The sequence below is a fragment of the Leucoraja erinacea genome, chromosome 12, assembly GCF_028641065.1.
Source record: "Leucoraja erinacea ecotype New England chromosome 12, Leri_hhj_1, whole genome shotgun sequence".
In the NCBI taxonomy this organism is placed as follows: domain Eukaryota; kingdom Metazoa; phylum Chordata; class Chondrichthyes; order Rajiformes; family Rajidae; genus Leucoraja; species Leucoraja erinaceus.
In genome coordinates this window covers 42,992,655-43,010,600 of record NC_073388.1, presented here as the reverse complement: position 1 = coordinate 43,010,600, position 17,946 = coordinate 42,992,655, and the positions used below count along the sequence as shown (strand labels likewise).

Genomic DNA, 17,946 nt, shown 5'->3' with positions numbered 1-17,946 from the left:
TATGCTGCCATGAATGTACAGACGACGTTTTGGGTCCCGAAACATTGTCTGTCTATTCCCTCCACAGATACTGCCAGTCCCGCTGAGTTCCTCCAGCACTTAGTGTTTTGCACTACAATAAACCACCGAGGGAGTGTAGCATTATCTGTAAGGCAACTTTCAGGTAAGATATGAAGGCCAAGTGTTTTATGCCATCTCGTGTGATGTAAAAGAAAATCTACGATGATAAAAGAGAGTGCAGATGCTGCAATCTAGAACAAAATAAAACTCAATGGGTGTGTGCAGGCAAGAGGTGCAAGTCAACATTTCAGGTCCAGGTACAGCATCAGGACTAATATCATCTGACACTGTTTTAAAGTAGAGTTGAGGGTCTACTCAAGTCCTAACCAATATGAAATTACCTCAGCCTTACTTTTTCATCATTCCCAAGGGGTCTTAAGAGTGTGGATGCGAGGTGTTTCCTCTTGTAGGTGAATCAAGACAGGGGCGAGATAATTTTTAACAATGATATGCAAGGAATGCAGGGATTTGGATTATATGTAGGCAGATCTTAAGGGTGGCACTGTGGTGTGATGGTAGAGTTGCTGTGTTACAGTGCCAGAGACCAGGGTTCGATCCTGACAACAGGTGCTGCCTGTACGGAGTTTGCACATTCTCCTCGTGGGTTTTCTCCAGGTGCTCCGGTTTCAACCCACATTCCAAAGACATGCAGGTTTCTCGGTTAATTGGCTTTGGTAAAATTATCTTGAGTTTGCAGGATAGAACTAGTGTGCGGGTGATTGATGGACTGGGTGGGGAAAAGGGCCTGTTTCCACTAGTGGGAGTCCAGGACTAGAGGTCGTAGCCTCAGAATTAAAGGACCTTCCTTTAGGGAGGAGTTGAGGAGGGATTTCTTTAATGAAAGGGTGGTGAATCTTTGGAATTATTTGCCACAGAAGGCTCTGGCGGCTGTCAAATAATATTTTTAAGGCAGAGATAGATAGATTCTTGATTAGTACGGGTGTCAGGGGTTATGGGGAGAAAGCAGGGGAACGGGGTTAGATATAGATTAGCCATGATTGAATGGCGGTGTAGACTTGAGCGGCTGAATGGCCTAATTCTACTCCTATCACCTATGACCTTCCATGCTGTATCTCTAAAATGGTTAGAGTTGGTTTCATGCTTGGCACAGATACCGTAAGCCGAAGGGCCTATTCCTGCGCTGTACAGTTCTAATCTATGTAATTGTTTTTAAGATACAGCATTGAAACAGGTCCTTCAGCCCACCACGCAATGACCATCATTCACCCATTCACACTGGTTCTATGTTACCTCACTTTCTCACCTACCCTAGGGGCAATTTTACAGAGGCCAAATAACCTACAAACCCACCTTTCTTTGGAACGTGGGAAGAAACCGTAGCACTGGGAGGAAACTCACATTGACACAGGGAGAACGTACAAACTCCACACTCAGACAGCACCCAAGAACAGGGTCGAACCTGGTTGGCTGGCGCAGTGAGGCAGCAACTCTACCAGCTGCACCACCCGAGGAAAACTGCCACAAGTCTTTGTAACTCTCTCCCTGAAAGGGTGTTGGAAGCAATGAATATTTTAAAGCTTTGATCATACTGAAGAGCAGAGCAGGCTCAAGGGGGAAAGAAGCCAACTACTACATCTTGGTACACAAAAAAGCTGGAGAAACTCAGCGGGTGCAGCAGCATCTATGGAGCGAAGGAAGCGCTGCACCCGCTGAGTTTCTCCAGCTTTTTTGTGTACCTTCGATTCTCCAGCATCTGCAGTTCCTTCTTAAATACTACATCTTGGTACATGTGCACCAGCTACATATTCTGCATAACAGACCAACTACACTTCAGCGGCATTAAAAACACCCTAGGACATCCTGAAGGGGACACTAGGGCCTTCTTTTAAACAGCCACCTTTCTCTTCCCCATCGTAATATTCAGGCTCATTAAATTGCTGTGTCGAGTATATAGAGGCAATGTGCATCAAGTCAGGAGACCACATACAGAGGCAGAAATTTGCCCTTGTCTCAAAGCATAGAGTTATATTATTTGCGACTATTTTAATAATAAAACATATGGTGCCTGAAATTTTAATGCATACAGATGGTGAAGGGAGAGAGACTTCAACCTCGCTTTGTCACCGTTGTATGAACAACCTGGATTGATGTTTAATGCAGTGAAACATTCCAAGGCACTTTGCAAATGTTAGCTTACAAATTCTGACACTGGGTCACACAACATTTTCGAGCAGATGACCAAAGGCAGAATAATTAAAGAAATGCAGAAAAACCAGGCAGGCAAGGAAGTCGGAATTTGGCGGGTAATCGACTGCTCTTTATACTGATAGATATAATTTTAACTGATTAAATCACAAGAGTTCCAAATGTGACATTCAAAGACATGGTAACCTTTCATAACATGGGTGAATATTAATGGTGATTTCAACACTGCAAAAAATAATCTGATTTGTTGTTGATTTTCTAATATAGACATCTGCCCTATTGATATGACAAATTCACTTCCAGCTAGCAGGATACTGACAAAGAGTATTTGTTCTGTTTAGTTACGACGTCTCTTAAATATTGGTTAGGCTGTCCTTCCTCCCTTAATACTTTGACTATATAGATGTGACTGGTTCAGGTAACTTTACTGTCATCATGAGGCAGCACAGCGATAGAGTTTGATCCTGACCGGGGTGGTGTCTGTTTGGAGTTTGTATGTTCTCCCATTGACTGAATTGACTGCTTGAGGAAACCCACAGGGTCACAGGGAGAATGTACACACTCCACACAGATGTCACCCAATGTCAGGATCGCACCCGAGTCTCTGGCACTGTGAGGCAGCAACTCTTCCGCTGTGCCACCCTCATAGGAGTCACACACAGGAGTCACTGTTGATGGATTGATAATATGATCTTCAAACAAAACCATCATTCAATTCTCATGCTCTTGAATTTCTCACAGGCATTCCATCCTTGGGTGATCAAGAGAAACAGAACATGGCGTTGAGGGGCAAAAATCGTCATTGGTAGCGGAAGCGCGAGGGGCCAAATGGCCATCCTGGTTCTAGTGGCAGCTGCCAGCACTCTTAGATTGTAGTCATTAGGCTCAAGATCAAGAGGGTGACACAGTGGTGTAGCGGTACAGTTGCTGCCTTTCATCACCAGAGACCCGGGTTCAATCCTGACTAGGGATGCTGTATGTACGTTCTCCCTCTGACCACGTGTGTTTTATCCGGGTGCTCCAGTTTCCTCCCACAAAAATGTGCAGGTTCGGAGGTTAATTGGCTTCTGTAAATTGTCCCTAGTGTGTAGGAAAGTGGGGGGGGGGGGGGGGGGGGGGGGGGGGGGGGGGGGGGGGGGGCGAATGCTGGTCGGCACGTTCTCGGTAGGTTGGAGGACCCGTTTCTGTGCTGTACCTGTATCTTTAAGGACATGTATCGTTCATCAGCAGCCTACGTGTGTGGAGCAGACCAGCAAACAGCACAGCATGTCATTTTTGACTGTGCTGTCCTCCGTCCCCCAGGTGGAGGGGTAGACCTCATGGCCCTCGACAACAGCACATTGAACTGGCTACAGCGCCTCGAGTGTGTTGCATAACCTCTGCTGCCTCAAACGCAAGAAGAAGAAGTCTGAAGATCAATTCAGAGGTCTGTCAACTCTCTTTTTCTGGCTGCTTGCACCTTCCCCATCCCACCACCACACTGCATCTACAAAGCTCCTAAATGCCTCAAACTTGCTCAGTCCTCCATGAAGATAACTAACCAAGCTTATGATCACCTGCTCTAACACCTCTTGCCATGGCTATGTGTCAAACTTTGCTTTACAAAGATAAGCTGGAGGGCGGCACAGTGGCACAGGCAGCAGAGCCGCAGCCTCACAACATTAGAGATGCAGACTTGATCCTGACGTCACATGTTGACCATGTGGAGTTTGCACGTTCTCCCTGTGACAGAGGAGATATCTTCCCATATCTTAAAGGCGTGCGGTTTGGCCTCTGTAAAATTGCCACTAATCTGTGGGGAATGGATGAAAAGGTGGGATAACATAGAACTAGTGTGAACAGGTGGTCAATGTGGACTCAGTGGGCCTGTTTCCATGCTGTATCACTAAACTCAGTTATCCTGCATTTAATTTAAATCCTATATAAAAAATGTAAAATAACAACAGGAAATGCACGAAAGAATAGCACAGTAGGGCAACGGCAATGTTGCTACCACACTATTTCAGTGACATAAGCTCAATCCCAACCTTAGATGTTTTGTGTGGAGTTTGTACATTATCCCTGCAACGCACCTGTTCCCACTGATCCGCTGGATTCCCCTCACATCCTAAATGTGTGTTGGACTACAATTGGCAACTATGAATTACTGCCCAACATTTTATTTCCCATTCCCCTTTATATGCACATCATGGAAATGGGCCCTACAGCCTACCGACTGACCATCACCCCATACACTAGCACTATCCTACACACCAAGGACAAATTAACAAAGCCAATTAATCTTCTGGTTTTCAAACATTTGAATCTCCTTCCCATACCAACCTTTATGTCCTGGACCTCCTCCACTGCCAAAGTGAGGCAACACTCAAATTGAAGGAACAGCACCTCATATTTCGCGTGGGTAACTTTTAACCCAGTGGTATGAATATGACCTCTCATTTCAAGTAACCCTTGCATTCCCTCTCTCTCGCCACACCTCTAGTGCCACTGATTTCCAGTATAGAGATACAGCATGCAAACATGCCCTTCAGCCCACCGAGTCCATGTCACCATTGATCACCCATTCACACTAGTTCCATCTTACTTTCGCATCCACTCCCCACACACTATGGGCAATTTACAGGGGCCAATTAACTTATAGACCAACACGGTTGTGGAATGTAGGAGGAAACCCATGTGGTTGCGTTGAGAATGTGCAAACGCCACGCAGACAGCACCAGAGGTCAGGATCGAACTCAAGGTCTGGGTCTCTGGTGCAGTGAGGTAGTAGCTCCACCAATTGCGCTGCCCCAAATGCTGTCGTCAATGGTCCCCATTGGCACCCTAGATTACAAGTCATCCTTTGGGTTTTGAGGAAGTGTGGGCATGGTATAGCCAGTGGCCTTACTCGGCCTATTCTGTACAACACAAGCCTATGAGTGGCACACTGAATTGCTGCCTCGCAGCGTCAGAGACCCTTGTTCGATCCTGACTACGGGTGCTGTCTGTGTGGAGTTTGTACGTTTTCCGGAGACCGCGTGGGTTTTCTCCGGGTGCTCCGATTTCCTCCCACACTCCAAAGACATGCAGGTTGAAGATAGACAAGGAATGTTGGTCTGGAAAAGGAATAGGTGACGTTTCAGGTCGGATCTTTTCTTCAGACCGAAAGATAGAGAATGCCAGAAGAAAACAGGGCCGGCAACTTGGGTGGGGGATAGAATGTGTGTGAACGGGTGATCGATGGTCGGCGTGGACTCTGTGAGCCAAAGGGCGTTTCCACGCTGTATCTCTGAAATTGAAGCCTTGGGCCACCAGGATCGGAAGCGCAAACGCCTTCGCTTTGGCCGCTGTTTGCTCTTGTGACGGGTTCAATTAGTCATCGCTGTGCCTCGAAGCGATACAGATGGGTGCACTCCAGCTTTTAATCAGCCCTGACTGAAAGCAGACATCCATGGCCACCTGAAGTCCATCAACACCACTGATCAGCCACCGTCTCTCTGCCAGCAACAGAGATTGCCATCAATTGGGAGAATTTAATTACAGAGTGAATTCTCAGCCTTTGCAAGGAAGGACTCGGTGCAAGTTTTAACATGACATTTGGTTCGAATTCAGCCCCGGCATACAACGTGGGAGAGGAGATCTGTATCTTCCGAGTAAGGGACAAGATTTAACGTACAGCGTCAACGAGAAACAAATAGAAGTCACAATCTTGAGCTGACATTCTCACGAACGGACGCCGGGTCGGGATTTCTCCAGTGGTCAATAGATTATGCGGTTTATCTTGACAATTATCACCGTTTAACCCGCAACGGGCGGCCTTCCCATCATAATTAGTACTAGTAAATGGTCGTTCGCTGTGGTACATTAAGTGGAGCAGCAGTGTAGTTTGTGGGGATGATCACACTGAGCCACTCGCTGGAGCGGTAGACACATAGACAATCAGGGGGATTGGGATACCAGCGACACTTCTCACAAGGCGAACAATTGCAGTCTTCTCATTTACTGCATGTGGCCTCCGCGCTTAATTTTCCCCCGACACCGCGCTACCTTAATTGCATTACCAGAAAATAAGTCGTTTCAAAACACCGGAAACATTTTGTAAAAAGTAATATCCCCAAAATTGTTCCCCGCTGTGTTTAGACGCCCGCCCATCCGCTTCACTCCCATTTGCTGCTCCAGCGTTAGAGATGGTTCTCTGCGGCGAGGTTCTTTGCTGCCACAGCCGACTGAATTCCGAGTTTCCTTCATGAATCACTTTGAAACAAGCAGCCTTGCTAAGCGGTTACCAAAGTGTCGCCGAAATCACCTTATCAATCGTGAAACCCAACTTTTATCTTCATTGGAAGAACACGCACAAAGTGCTGGAGTAACCCAGCGGGTCACGTAGCATCCCTGGAGAACATGGTTAGATAACGTTTTGGGTCGGGACCCTTCCTCGAACTGATGTATCGTCATTCTTGATGGTGGGATAGGCGTTTGGTTTGAGTTTGTTGTCGTCACGTGTACCGAGGTACAATGAAAGGCTTTGATTTGCATGCTGTCCAAACCGACCACATAATACATACATAAATAAAAATGATCAAACCAAACTCAAGTACATTAGGTAGAGCAAAGGGAATTACAAACCCCGTGCAGTGTAGCTGTCGGCATTATAGCGCATCCATTTCAACCACCATAAACACGACAAATCATTAACTAACCCTTTAAAACTTGTATTTAGAGTAACTCAGCGGGTCGGGCAGCATCTCTGGAGAACATGGAGAAGCTGTCTGACCCACTGAGTTACTCCAGCACGTTGTATTTTTTTGTAAACCAGCATCTGCAGTTCCTTGTGACTCCATGAACAGACTACGAACCTCGGGCTCTTTTACACTAGTAGGATTATCCATGTTTTTTTTTAAATAAAATGTCAACACAATATTCAGATAACAAGTCTGTAAGCTGCTGCAAGTAAGAATCTTACTGCTCCGCTGTCGGTAATATGACAATTAAACTCTCTTATTTCCTTTCAAGTGTACAAAGTGTAGGCGACGCGCTTTTGTCGACTTGCCCTGCGTTTGAACAAGGCCTCTGCAAATAAGTTTTCCAAACGTCAATAATTTGTAGGTGTCCACGGACAGTTTGTCGCAAGTGGTTGTTTAATATCTGGCCATGCGAGGTACGCCCCCCTCACAGCTTACATTCCCAAGCATTATACAGCTATTGATGTACATTGGGAACACACGGAACTTGGAAGGTACCTTATACAATACCCGGCTGAACTAAGGCCAGGGTCACCGGATTAATGAAAGAAAATAAACAACTTCAGTTAACTAAACGTTGGAGTCAGATAACTGTAAGCCCTCGTTGCATTTTAACGAAGTGACCAATTTATTTTCCGTTCTGCCCATCCCGTTACGTTGAATAAATACCGTTCCTCTGCGCTTATTCTATCATGAAATCGCAGCAAGGTGAAATTGTGCTGTTAACACGTGGGCGTCTTACCGGTATCCCCAGGAATTTCAAGTGCGGAGGTATTGCGGGTCGCAGTTTGCGCGCCTGTCTGTGTCCGTCCCCGCAAAGTTGGTTCAATTGCCGGGGTTGGCCGCACGGTTCTGCAGGCTGCTTGCGTCCCCCCGATGTGAAGGCGGCGGCGGCGGCGTGCCTGCTGCGGGCATTCCTCGGATCCCGGTCACCCTGCCACGATCTCCCTCCACAAAATCAGTTCATCGCGGGCGGGCGGGCGAGTGTTCCCCCGGAAGGCGGATAGATGTCTTATGTCACGGGAGTCCTTCAATCAATGAGCCTATGCAGTGATCAATCCTGCAACATCCACCCTCTTCTCCCCCTAACTCTCTCACACACACAAAACAATTCAAATCCCTGGTTTGATTTCGCTCATAGTGAGAAACCCGTGCAGTTTTGAACCACACGCCTGTATCCGCGACCGTACAGATCAGCTTCTTCCCGGCGCAGTTTCAATTGACTGGCATGCCTTTTCTTAGCTTGGATTTAGACAGCAGGAATCAAACTGTCCATTGCTTCATCTTTGCCATTCATGCTCCGGGAGAAAACTCTCTCTCTCTCTCTCTCTCTCTCTGCTCCGGCTTATTGCTTATTACATGATGCTGAAATTCTCATCAACACCGACCGAACATCCAAACTGCTTCTCTCTCTTGCTCTCTCAAACCACTGTGCTCTGTAGAACGCGCAGATGCTCACCACTATTTCTGCGCAAAAACACACACACACACACACAGTGGCGATCTGGAAGAGCGAGCCTTCTCCTAAACTCGCTCACTTGCCATTTACAGAGTGCGGCGCTCCCTGCAATATAGCACCATCACACCACTGACACACTTCATTATCTCTCTCTCTCTCTCTACACTCCAACCCCCCTCTTCTCATTCTCAGGGACGCGGTGAATAGATGCAATACATTAATGCATTATATATATATATATATATATATATATATATCTAAATACGCGTGCACAGTCTGAGCTCCCTAAGCGAATCCCCCCATATTCCTTCCCCGACCAACAATGTCTCCCACACCGCTGTCGCCGCCTGGTGGAATTAATGCAAGATTGGGTCGACTTTGCATTGTGCAAATTGCAGCAAATCTTGGATCGGATCACGGATGAAACAGCCACACGTTGCATTTGAAATAAAAACGTTTGTTTTAATGAGATCAACTTGGCTATCGACTTGTATATCCCCTCTTTATTCCTTGCAAATTCACTCACCGTGAAAGGAAACCGTGTAACTTTAAAACATGGGGGCGATTTACAAGTGTCTGAAAAGGAGAGTATTAATGAACATCATGTGAAATTAAATGCCACACGGGAGGAGTTAATTTCTAAAAGCGCCCTGGGTGGAAGGGTTGGAATTAAGACGTTTGGGGAAGGGAAGATTGAGATCACCGCATGGTTTGAAGTTTTTTGAAACGACTCGGTCGTTGAAGCTCCCTCGTCCACCTTAGAAATGACAGGTCACGCCAGGAGTAATAATTAATATACCCGGTCGCTGTGGAAATGTATTAATCACAGGGCTTGCGCCTGTCAGGAATTAGTGAAACCACAAGTCACACAAACAGGTAACGACAAAGACGGTCAGAAACTATAGCCGCTGTGGGAATTCCTAAATTGAAAGATTTCTATATAAGGATTTTTGTATTAAGATCTTAGCCGGACCGGCTGGATATATATGTGTGATTCTCCAAACTCCAGATTACTCCATGCAGTTTATGGTGATTTATTGTTAACAGCTCGGCTAATCCTGGCTGCAATCTTTCCCGGGTTACTCGGCGTGGGTGTTCACATTGTATAAATCAGATCAATTTAGCTCAACGTGCCGACGTCAGTTCTTTTTCAGAGACGGGAACAAAAAAAACCCTCAATAGTTCTTTCTCATTTAAGGCTTAATGAATAGAACATAGAACAGTACAGCACAGGGGCGGGCTCTTCAGACCAATATGTCCGTGTGGAATATGATGCCTCCTCTCCCTGCTCATGGTCAATATACTCTCATTCCCTGTACACCCATGTGCCCACTTAAAACCTCTTAAAACCACCACCTGGCAGTACCTTCCAGGCATCCTTGGAAGGTACTGCCAACTCCTTCAACCTTTGCTCCCTCACTTTAGAGCTATTACCTCTAGTCTTTAATATTTACACCCAGGGGGAAAAAAGGTTCTTAATGTCTACCCTCTGTATGCCTCAAAATTGTATATACTTCTACCAGGTCTTCCCTCAACCTCCAGCAGTCTCTGATTCTGAGTAAGATGGGTCTCCAACTGGGACACTCCACAACCCTTCCTGGGGAGAGTGGGTACAATACAAATAAATCGGTGCTATTGACTTGAAGGTCAGAACACTTTCTACTTTCCCCTCTGCCACTCTAACTGATGTCTCATGTTTCATTCACCCCAATGCACACACCCGAACTTGTGATTAATATCACATGGTGGCGCAACTGGTAGAACCGCTGCTTCACAGTGCCAGAGACCCGGGTTCAATCCTGACTACGGGTGCTGTCTGTACGGAGTTTTGCACATTACACCTGTTTTGTCTGGGTGCTCTAGTTTCCTCCCACACTCCAACGACGTACAGGTTAATTGGCTTTGGTAAAATTGTAAATTGTCCCTAGTGTGTAGGATAGTGCTTGTGTACGGGGCAATCATTGGCCGGCATGGGCTCTGTGGGCCAAAGGACATGTTTCCAAACTGTATCTAGTCTAAAGTCAAAACCGTAATACTTGCTCCACCTATTCTGACGCTGCCAAGTCTTTTGTGGTTCCAGATGCTTACCAATGTGATTTGTGTATTAAATCTCCTCTGAAATAACAATTTAGCTATGTACTGAGCTGTGAGAAACTGCCAATTATGTGGGAATTCAATGCCCAGATTCTGTGAATGGAAATTAAAACCAACCAAAGTGTACCTAAAACAAACTGGCTTTGTCCCATCCTGACCTCTCTTTTCCAGCTTTCTCCCCCCTACAACAATGTGTGAAGAATCGTTGCCTTCCATTCCCTACACAGATGCTGCCTGACCTGCTGGGTCTCGACCCGAAACGTCACCCAATCCTTCTCTCCAGAGATGCTGCCTGTCTCACTGAGTTACTCCAGCTTTTTGTGTCTATTTTTAGTTTAAGCTTAATTTAGAGATACAGCGTGGAAACAGGCCCTTCAGCCCACCAAGGCTGCACCGACCCGCACATTAACACCATCCAACACACACTAAGGACAATTTAGATTTCTACCAAGTCAATGAACCTACAAACCTGTACGTCTACGGAGTGTGGGAGGAATCCGGAGAAAACTCACACAGGTTACAGGGAGAATGTACAATCTCCGTACAGCCAGCACCGGTAGTCAGGATCAAACCCGGTTCTCTGGCGGTACAAGGCTACTGCTGCGCCACCGTGCAGCCCTTTATCATTCAAGCACTTTGTGTTTTATTGTATCTTGGTGGCATTGAGAGAAAAGGCAGAGGAATATCTTCGAGTTTGCATCAACAATCAATTTCCAATGACCCCCATTGAAAGTGGAGGTGGTGAATGGAAATAGGTTGTTAATGCAAATGTTCCACATCTCAGTGAATCTCACTGTGGACAGAAGCTTAGTACCACTTGAAAACAAAGGTCTCAATGACGGGACTGCTGTCCTTCAAATGAGAACTTCAATAGAAATTATCTCTGTCTTTCTGATAAAGTCATAGTCATACAGCACAAAAACAAGACCTTCGGCCCATCTTGCCCATGCCAACCAAGATACCCTATCTACTACATCAGTCCCAACAGTCTGCATTTGGCTCATATCCCTCTAAACCTTTCCAATCCATGTACCAGTCCAAGTGTCTTTTAAATGTTGCTATAGTATCTGCCCCAACTACCTCCTCTGGCAGCTTGTTCCATCCGAGCAAAAAGGTTGCCTTTCTGGTTCCTATTAAATCTTTCCCCTCTCACCTTAAACCTATGTCCTCTGGTTCTTGATTCCCCTACTCTGTGCATTCACCTTATTTATTTTCCTTATAATCTTATGCATCTCCATAAGATCACCCCTCAGCCTCCTGCACTGCAAGGAATAAAGTCCTGGCCTGCCCGACCTCTCCCTATAACTCAGACCCCCGAATCCTGGCAACATCCTTGTAAATCTTCTATCCACTCTTTTCACAATGTCCTCTCTGGTAGATGTAAAATAAAAGTCCATGGCACTTTTCGAAGACTTGATAGCATTTGGCCAACATGTCCCCGCCAACCAACGGTGCTGGCACAGTAATGCAGCAACTCTACCGATGCACCACTGTGCTCCCCTTGTTTTTGGTTTTAAGGGCCTATCCCTTAAAGGGGTGTCATTTGCACGTCACGCAGGTGGCGGATAAGCTGCCAACAAAGCATTCATTCATATTTCAGGGGAGATTTATTTTAGAGGAGATTAAAGGCAAAAATCACGTTGGTAAGCATCTTGAACCACAAAAAAAATTGGCAGCAAAAGGATAGGCAGAGCAAGTAGTATCCTTTAGAGATACAGCTTGGAAACAGGCTCTTTGGCCAACCAAGTCTGTGCCAGTCGGCGATCACTTTGCACACTGGTGCTATCCACAATCTTACCAAAGACAATTAACCTACAAACCTATACATCTTTGGATTATGAGTAGAAGCGACGCATCCAGAAAAAACCCACGTGGTCACAGGGAGAATGTGCAAACTCCGTACAGACAGCACCCGTAGTCAGGATCGAACCCGGGTCTCTGGTGTTCTAAGGTAGCAACTCTACTGCTGGCCACTGTGCCACCCCTGTACCCAAAGCCTTTGTGAACGAATCCACCATATCATGGTCAACAAGCTTAATATCAAGTGTTATTTTAATCCAAATGATTTTGAATCGAATATTAGTTTGAATTTAACAGCTGGTAGAGCTGAATTTGAACCGTTTTCAGATCATTAGTTAAGGCCTTTGAATTATTAGTCCAGGAGCATAAGCATAAGTTGAACACATCCTTGCATAAATTGATTTGCCCTGGTGCATTAATGGAACTCAATCACTCTCTAATAAATCACTGACAAAACTCCCCAATCCATTCTTGGCTTAATTTCCCTTTTGTTCATTGCTAACATCAACTTAAAAATGTATGTCTAATTATACATGTCTCTTGAAGTAAAGCACAATGACCAAAATCGTCAATTTTGCCTTTATTTAATCTAATTTCCAGTAATGTTGAGCCTTGAATACTAAATAATGAAAATCAAATGGGTTTGCAGCTCATTGTGAGTTTGAATCTGGCCAGCGATATGTAATTAATATTCATTCAAAGAGCTTTTGAACATTTGTTGATTTTCATTAATATTTTGTACTGTAATGGAAACTATTCTCAATACATTTTTGGTCAGTCCTGTAATTGCTTAATTGAGAACATTAAAGATCTCTGTAACATGCTGTGGATTTGTTCCCAATAATACACTTGAAAATATGATTAGATGTGGTAATATCCATTGTTTGAGTGCTGTAGACAGCATTCGGGGATGCTCAATTAATATTAGGCACCACTGATAAAAGTGGTTGGAGTGTATGCAGGTAAATGTTGCTTGAGGTATGCAATGCAGACAAGTCATGCCAGCAGTCAAGTGTCCAACACATTTGATGTCAATGCTGCCGATTTGGTGCCATTTTTTCAGTTAATGACTTCTTAAACACACACTACAAATCATACACTCAGGACTAGCAAATAATCCCATCAATATTATTTCAAAGATTCATTAATTATTTCACACATAAAATGTGGTGTTACTCAGCAGGTCAGGCAGCATCATTAGACTTCAGAGATACAGCATGGAAACAGGCCCTTTGGCCCACCGAGTCTGTGTTGACCAGCAATCACCCAGTACATTATCTTACACACTACGGACAATTTTACCAAAACCAATTAATTTACAAATCTGCACATCTTTGTAATGTGGGAAGAAACCAGAGCACCTGGAGGAAACACATGCAGCCACAAGGAGAATGTACAAACTCTGTGCAGACCGCATCCGGATCTCTGGCACTATAAGGCAGCAACTCTACCGCTGCACCACCCCTTCAGACAATCAGTCTGTAGAAAGGTCTCGGCCCAAAACATCACATATTCATTTTCTCCAGAGATGCTGCCTGACCAGCTGAGTTACCCCAACATTTGTGTCTTTTTTCTTTTATAAACAAGCGTCTGCCACTCCTTCATCAATTATTTTAGATTACTTCTTGGTGATTTCTTCTAACTGCCGAGATGATCCCCTAAATGTTGGTGTTTCCCATATTTTTTTAATTGCAAACATTGAAGGATTCTAATCCTGTTCACCAATTTAAATCAAACCAATTATTGACAGCTGTGCTTGTATTTCTAAGTGTGAGTGGATGATAAGCTAACTTAAAGCAGCTTGCAGACAATCTGAAGTAGGGTCCCAACCCAAAGCATACTTTATCCCACTCCTCCAGAGATCTGCTAAGTTACTGCAGCACTTTACAATGTATGTTTATAGATCATTATCTGCAGTTCCTTGTGTCTCAATTTTAAGCAACATAGGCTATGTTTTCCTGCATTGACCCAACTCCTTGCTAATACATACAGAAAATTATATTAATTTGTAAACTATACAAAATAGTAATGTTTCCTTCATTATAATAGCTCCACCAAAGACCGCAAGAAATTGCAGAGGATTGTTGACACAGCCCAAGCCATCACACAAGCTGACCTCCCTTCAATTGACTCAATTTACACTTCAGGTTGCCTCAGCAAGGCCAGCAACATAATCAAGGACCAGCCTTACCTGGGTCACTTCCTCTTCTCCCCTCTCCCATAAGACAAGAGGTGCAGAAGTGTGAAAATGCACACCTTCTGATTCAGGGACCATTTCGGCCCAGCTGTTATCAGGCACCTGATTCATCCTATCACCCACTCATTGGAAATCCTAAGCTACTATCCACCTCATTGGAATGTTTACATTTTTTAGTTTTTAATTATTATATATATATATATATATATATATATATATATATTTGAAAAATAGTTATAATTTGTAACTGTTTTGATATGTCTGGAATCATGTAAAAGCTAGCCTCATTGCAATCTCCAAAATCTCCATGGAACATCCCTCAATAAAAAAGAAGATGGCAAAGGGCTAATAGGGCTAAACAATCTTGTATGCTGCTTGCACAAGAGCTGCATGTTTCAACCACACTTAACTAAGATTATTTGCAAATATATCATGGTCTTATCTGGAATCTGTGGCAGCACAGTGGTGCAGTGGTAGAGTTGCTGCTTCACGGCGCCAGAGACTCAGGTTCGATCCTGACCACGGGTGTAAGGGTGAGTCTGAAGAAGGGCCTCCACCCGAAACATCACCCATTCCTTCTCTCCAGAGATGCTGCCTGTCCTGCTGAGTTACTCCAGCATTTTGTGTCTATCTATGGGTGCTAGCTGTGTGGAGTTTCAGGCCCATACGAAGCTTTTCAAAAAGGGGGGTGGCATGACAGGATTACAAAAATGTTATGTGAAATAACGTGCGCACAAACGCACATCTCAAGGGCGGAGTCCCTTGTGGCCGGGCTCTGGGGTTTTAGTTGCTCTCTAGTGCATTCTGAGCCTTATTTTGGAGCATTTTTGCACCAAATTTATGACCAATATTTCAGAAATAATTTTGGTTGAGTCAAGAGTAATGCGTGGGTGGAATGTGATGATTGGGATCATTGTTGTATACATTTTTTAAATCAAGAATTTAAGTTGTTTTAATAATCAAGTTGTACTGTTAGAAACATAGAAACATAGAAACATAGAAAGTAGGTGCGAGAGTAGACCACCAGGTCCGTCGAGCCCGCACCGCCATTCGCTCATGGCTGAACACTAAACAGACACACTTACCACAAACAGTAGACACAAGACACAGAACATAAGACACTACCCTCCCCTTTATACCTCTATCACCCCTCTCCACCCCAAGAACCTCGTGATCTCCTGGGGGAGGCAAAAAACGGATAAAAACCCAGGTCCAATTCGGGACCTGTTGTAAAATGTTATGTAAAATGTTATAAAGGAACATGCAAAAACTGCAAATAAAATACTGCAAGTTTTTGCTGTAAAGAAAACCTTTTTTAGAAAATGTTTTGTGTGTTGATATGATTGCCTGTTACTGTTAGACTGTGTTAGTGTGTGCAGTGCTCCTTTAATGGTCCTCCTGACCTAACAACTTCACCTCACATCAATTTCAACATGGAATAGTGATGCTAATACAACATTTAGTTCAACTTCAATTCCAATCATGAAAATTGAAGTCAAACTAAATGGTGCATTTACATTACTAGGATCGCTTTCAAACTAACCTATTTTACTGTCATTCTATTATAACAAATTCTAGTTCCATGTTGACTCATAAACCACATCACAAATCACATTTTGAATTCTCAAACACAATGTGATTGTGAATAATTGCAGAGCTGCAAGGTTCACTGAACATTTCCGTATTTTGAGGGCTGAAAATCAGTATTTTGATGAGGAAATCAGCATTTCTCACACAAATGCAATAGAATGTACAACACAGAAACTGGATTTTTTAAAATCAGTATTTTGCATACAACCTCGTGTATTCTCAAATATCAGCATGGAATACTGAAAATCAGTACTACTGAATTGTGAAATCATTTTTGTAATGTGAATTTATAATTCTTGATTTTTATTCAATAACATATAAAAATATATAATAACATCTCTATACTTATAAAACTCTGATCTTGGATGTGTGTGTGTATGTGTATAATCACATCTTCTCGAAAACACGACGCGCTAACGGAAAAAAAGTTACATATTCCGATAGAGACTTTCTCTCTGGAGCCCGAAATTGTGTTATCTGAACATTTCATGCTTTAGTTCTCGAATTATTAATGATATTGTTCAAGATTCTGACAAAACTTTGAAATAAAAACAGCTTTCGCTGATGATGTCACAATGGGTCTGCATTGTCTTGCTCGCGCTGTGAGTGATGCTGCTCCCCGCTACTCACTCCCTCCTGCTCCCCCCCCTGCTGCTCGCTCCACACTGCTCCCTCCTTCGCTGCTCCTGGCTCCCTTCCCCTCCTCCTTCTCCTCCCCCCCCTCCCCCCCCCCCCACCCCCCCCCCCTTTCCCTCCCCCTCCCCCTCCCCCTCTCCCTCTCACACTCTACAACACTCTCCTCTCTCTCTGGCTTTCTCTCTCTCCCCCCCCTCCTCTCACACCACACACAACCCCCCTCTCCCTCTTGCTCTCTCCCTCCTACCCCCTCTCCCCCCCACCCCCCCCCCCCCCAACGGCCTGATTCTCATTGTATCCTCTCCCCTCTGTCCTCTCTTCCCACCCTTTCTCTCTCCATAGAATGCCCCGGCCCCTCTACCCAACAGCCATCGACCTCTTGAACACTACAAACACCAACTAATCTAAAAACTATGAACCGTCTTGGTTGCATGAAGAACTTTGGGGATTTTGAGACTTTAGAGATACAGCACGGAAACAGGCCCTTCCTTCAGACCACCGAGTCCGCGCCGACCAGCGATCGCCCCATGCACGAGCACTATCCTACACACTGGGGACAGTTTTACAAATTACCGAGGACAATTAACCAGCAAATCTTTGTAGTGTGGGAGGACACCAGAGCATCCGGAAAAAATCCACGCGGTCCCAGGGACAACGTACAAATTCCACGCAGACAGCACCCGTAATCAGAATTGAAACCGGGTCTTTGGCGTTGTGAGGCAGCAACTCTACCGCTGCGCCACTGAGCCGCTCCATAGAATGTTTTTTAACGTAGAAACATAGAAAATAGGTGCAAGAGGAGGCCATTCAGCCCTTCGAGACAGCACCACCATTCATTGTGATCATGGCTGATCGTCCCCACTCAATAACCGAACCTGCTTTCTCCCGATATCCCTTGATTCCACCAGTCCCTAGAGCTCTATCTAACTCTTTCTTAAATCCATCCAGTGATTTTGCCTCCACTGCCCTCTGTGGCAGGGAATTCCACAAATTCACAACTCTCTGGGTGAAAAAGTTTTTCCTCACCTCAGTCTTAGATGGCCTCCCCTTTATTTAAAGATTATGGCTCCTGGTTCTGGAACCGCCCAACATTGGGAACATTTTTCAGTGTCTAGCTTGTCCAGTCCTTTTATAATTTTATATGTTTCTATAAGATCCCACCTCATCCTAAACTCCAATGAATACAAGCCTAGTCTTTTCAATTTTTCCTCATATGACAGTCC

At 44.7% G+C, this 17,946-nt stretch overlaps 1 protein-coding gene across 1 annotated transcript in view; it reads right to left on the bottom strand.

The window, feature by feature from the left end:
* Positions 1-8,546, bottom strand: part of il1rapl2 (interleukin 1 receptor accessory protein-like 2) — an 841,694-nt gene extending 833,148 nt beyond the window's left edge. The window contains exon 1 of the mRNA XM_055644012.1: positions 7,690-8,546. The gene's annotated coding sequence lies outside the window, so the exon portion shown is untranslated. The remainder of the gene's footprint in view (positions 1-7,689) is intronic.
* Between the last annotated feature and the right edge of the window lie 9,400 nt (positions 8,547-17,946).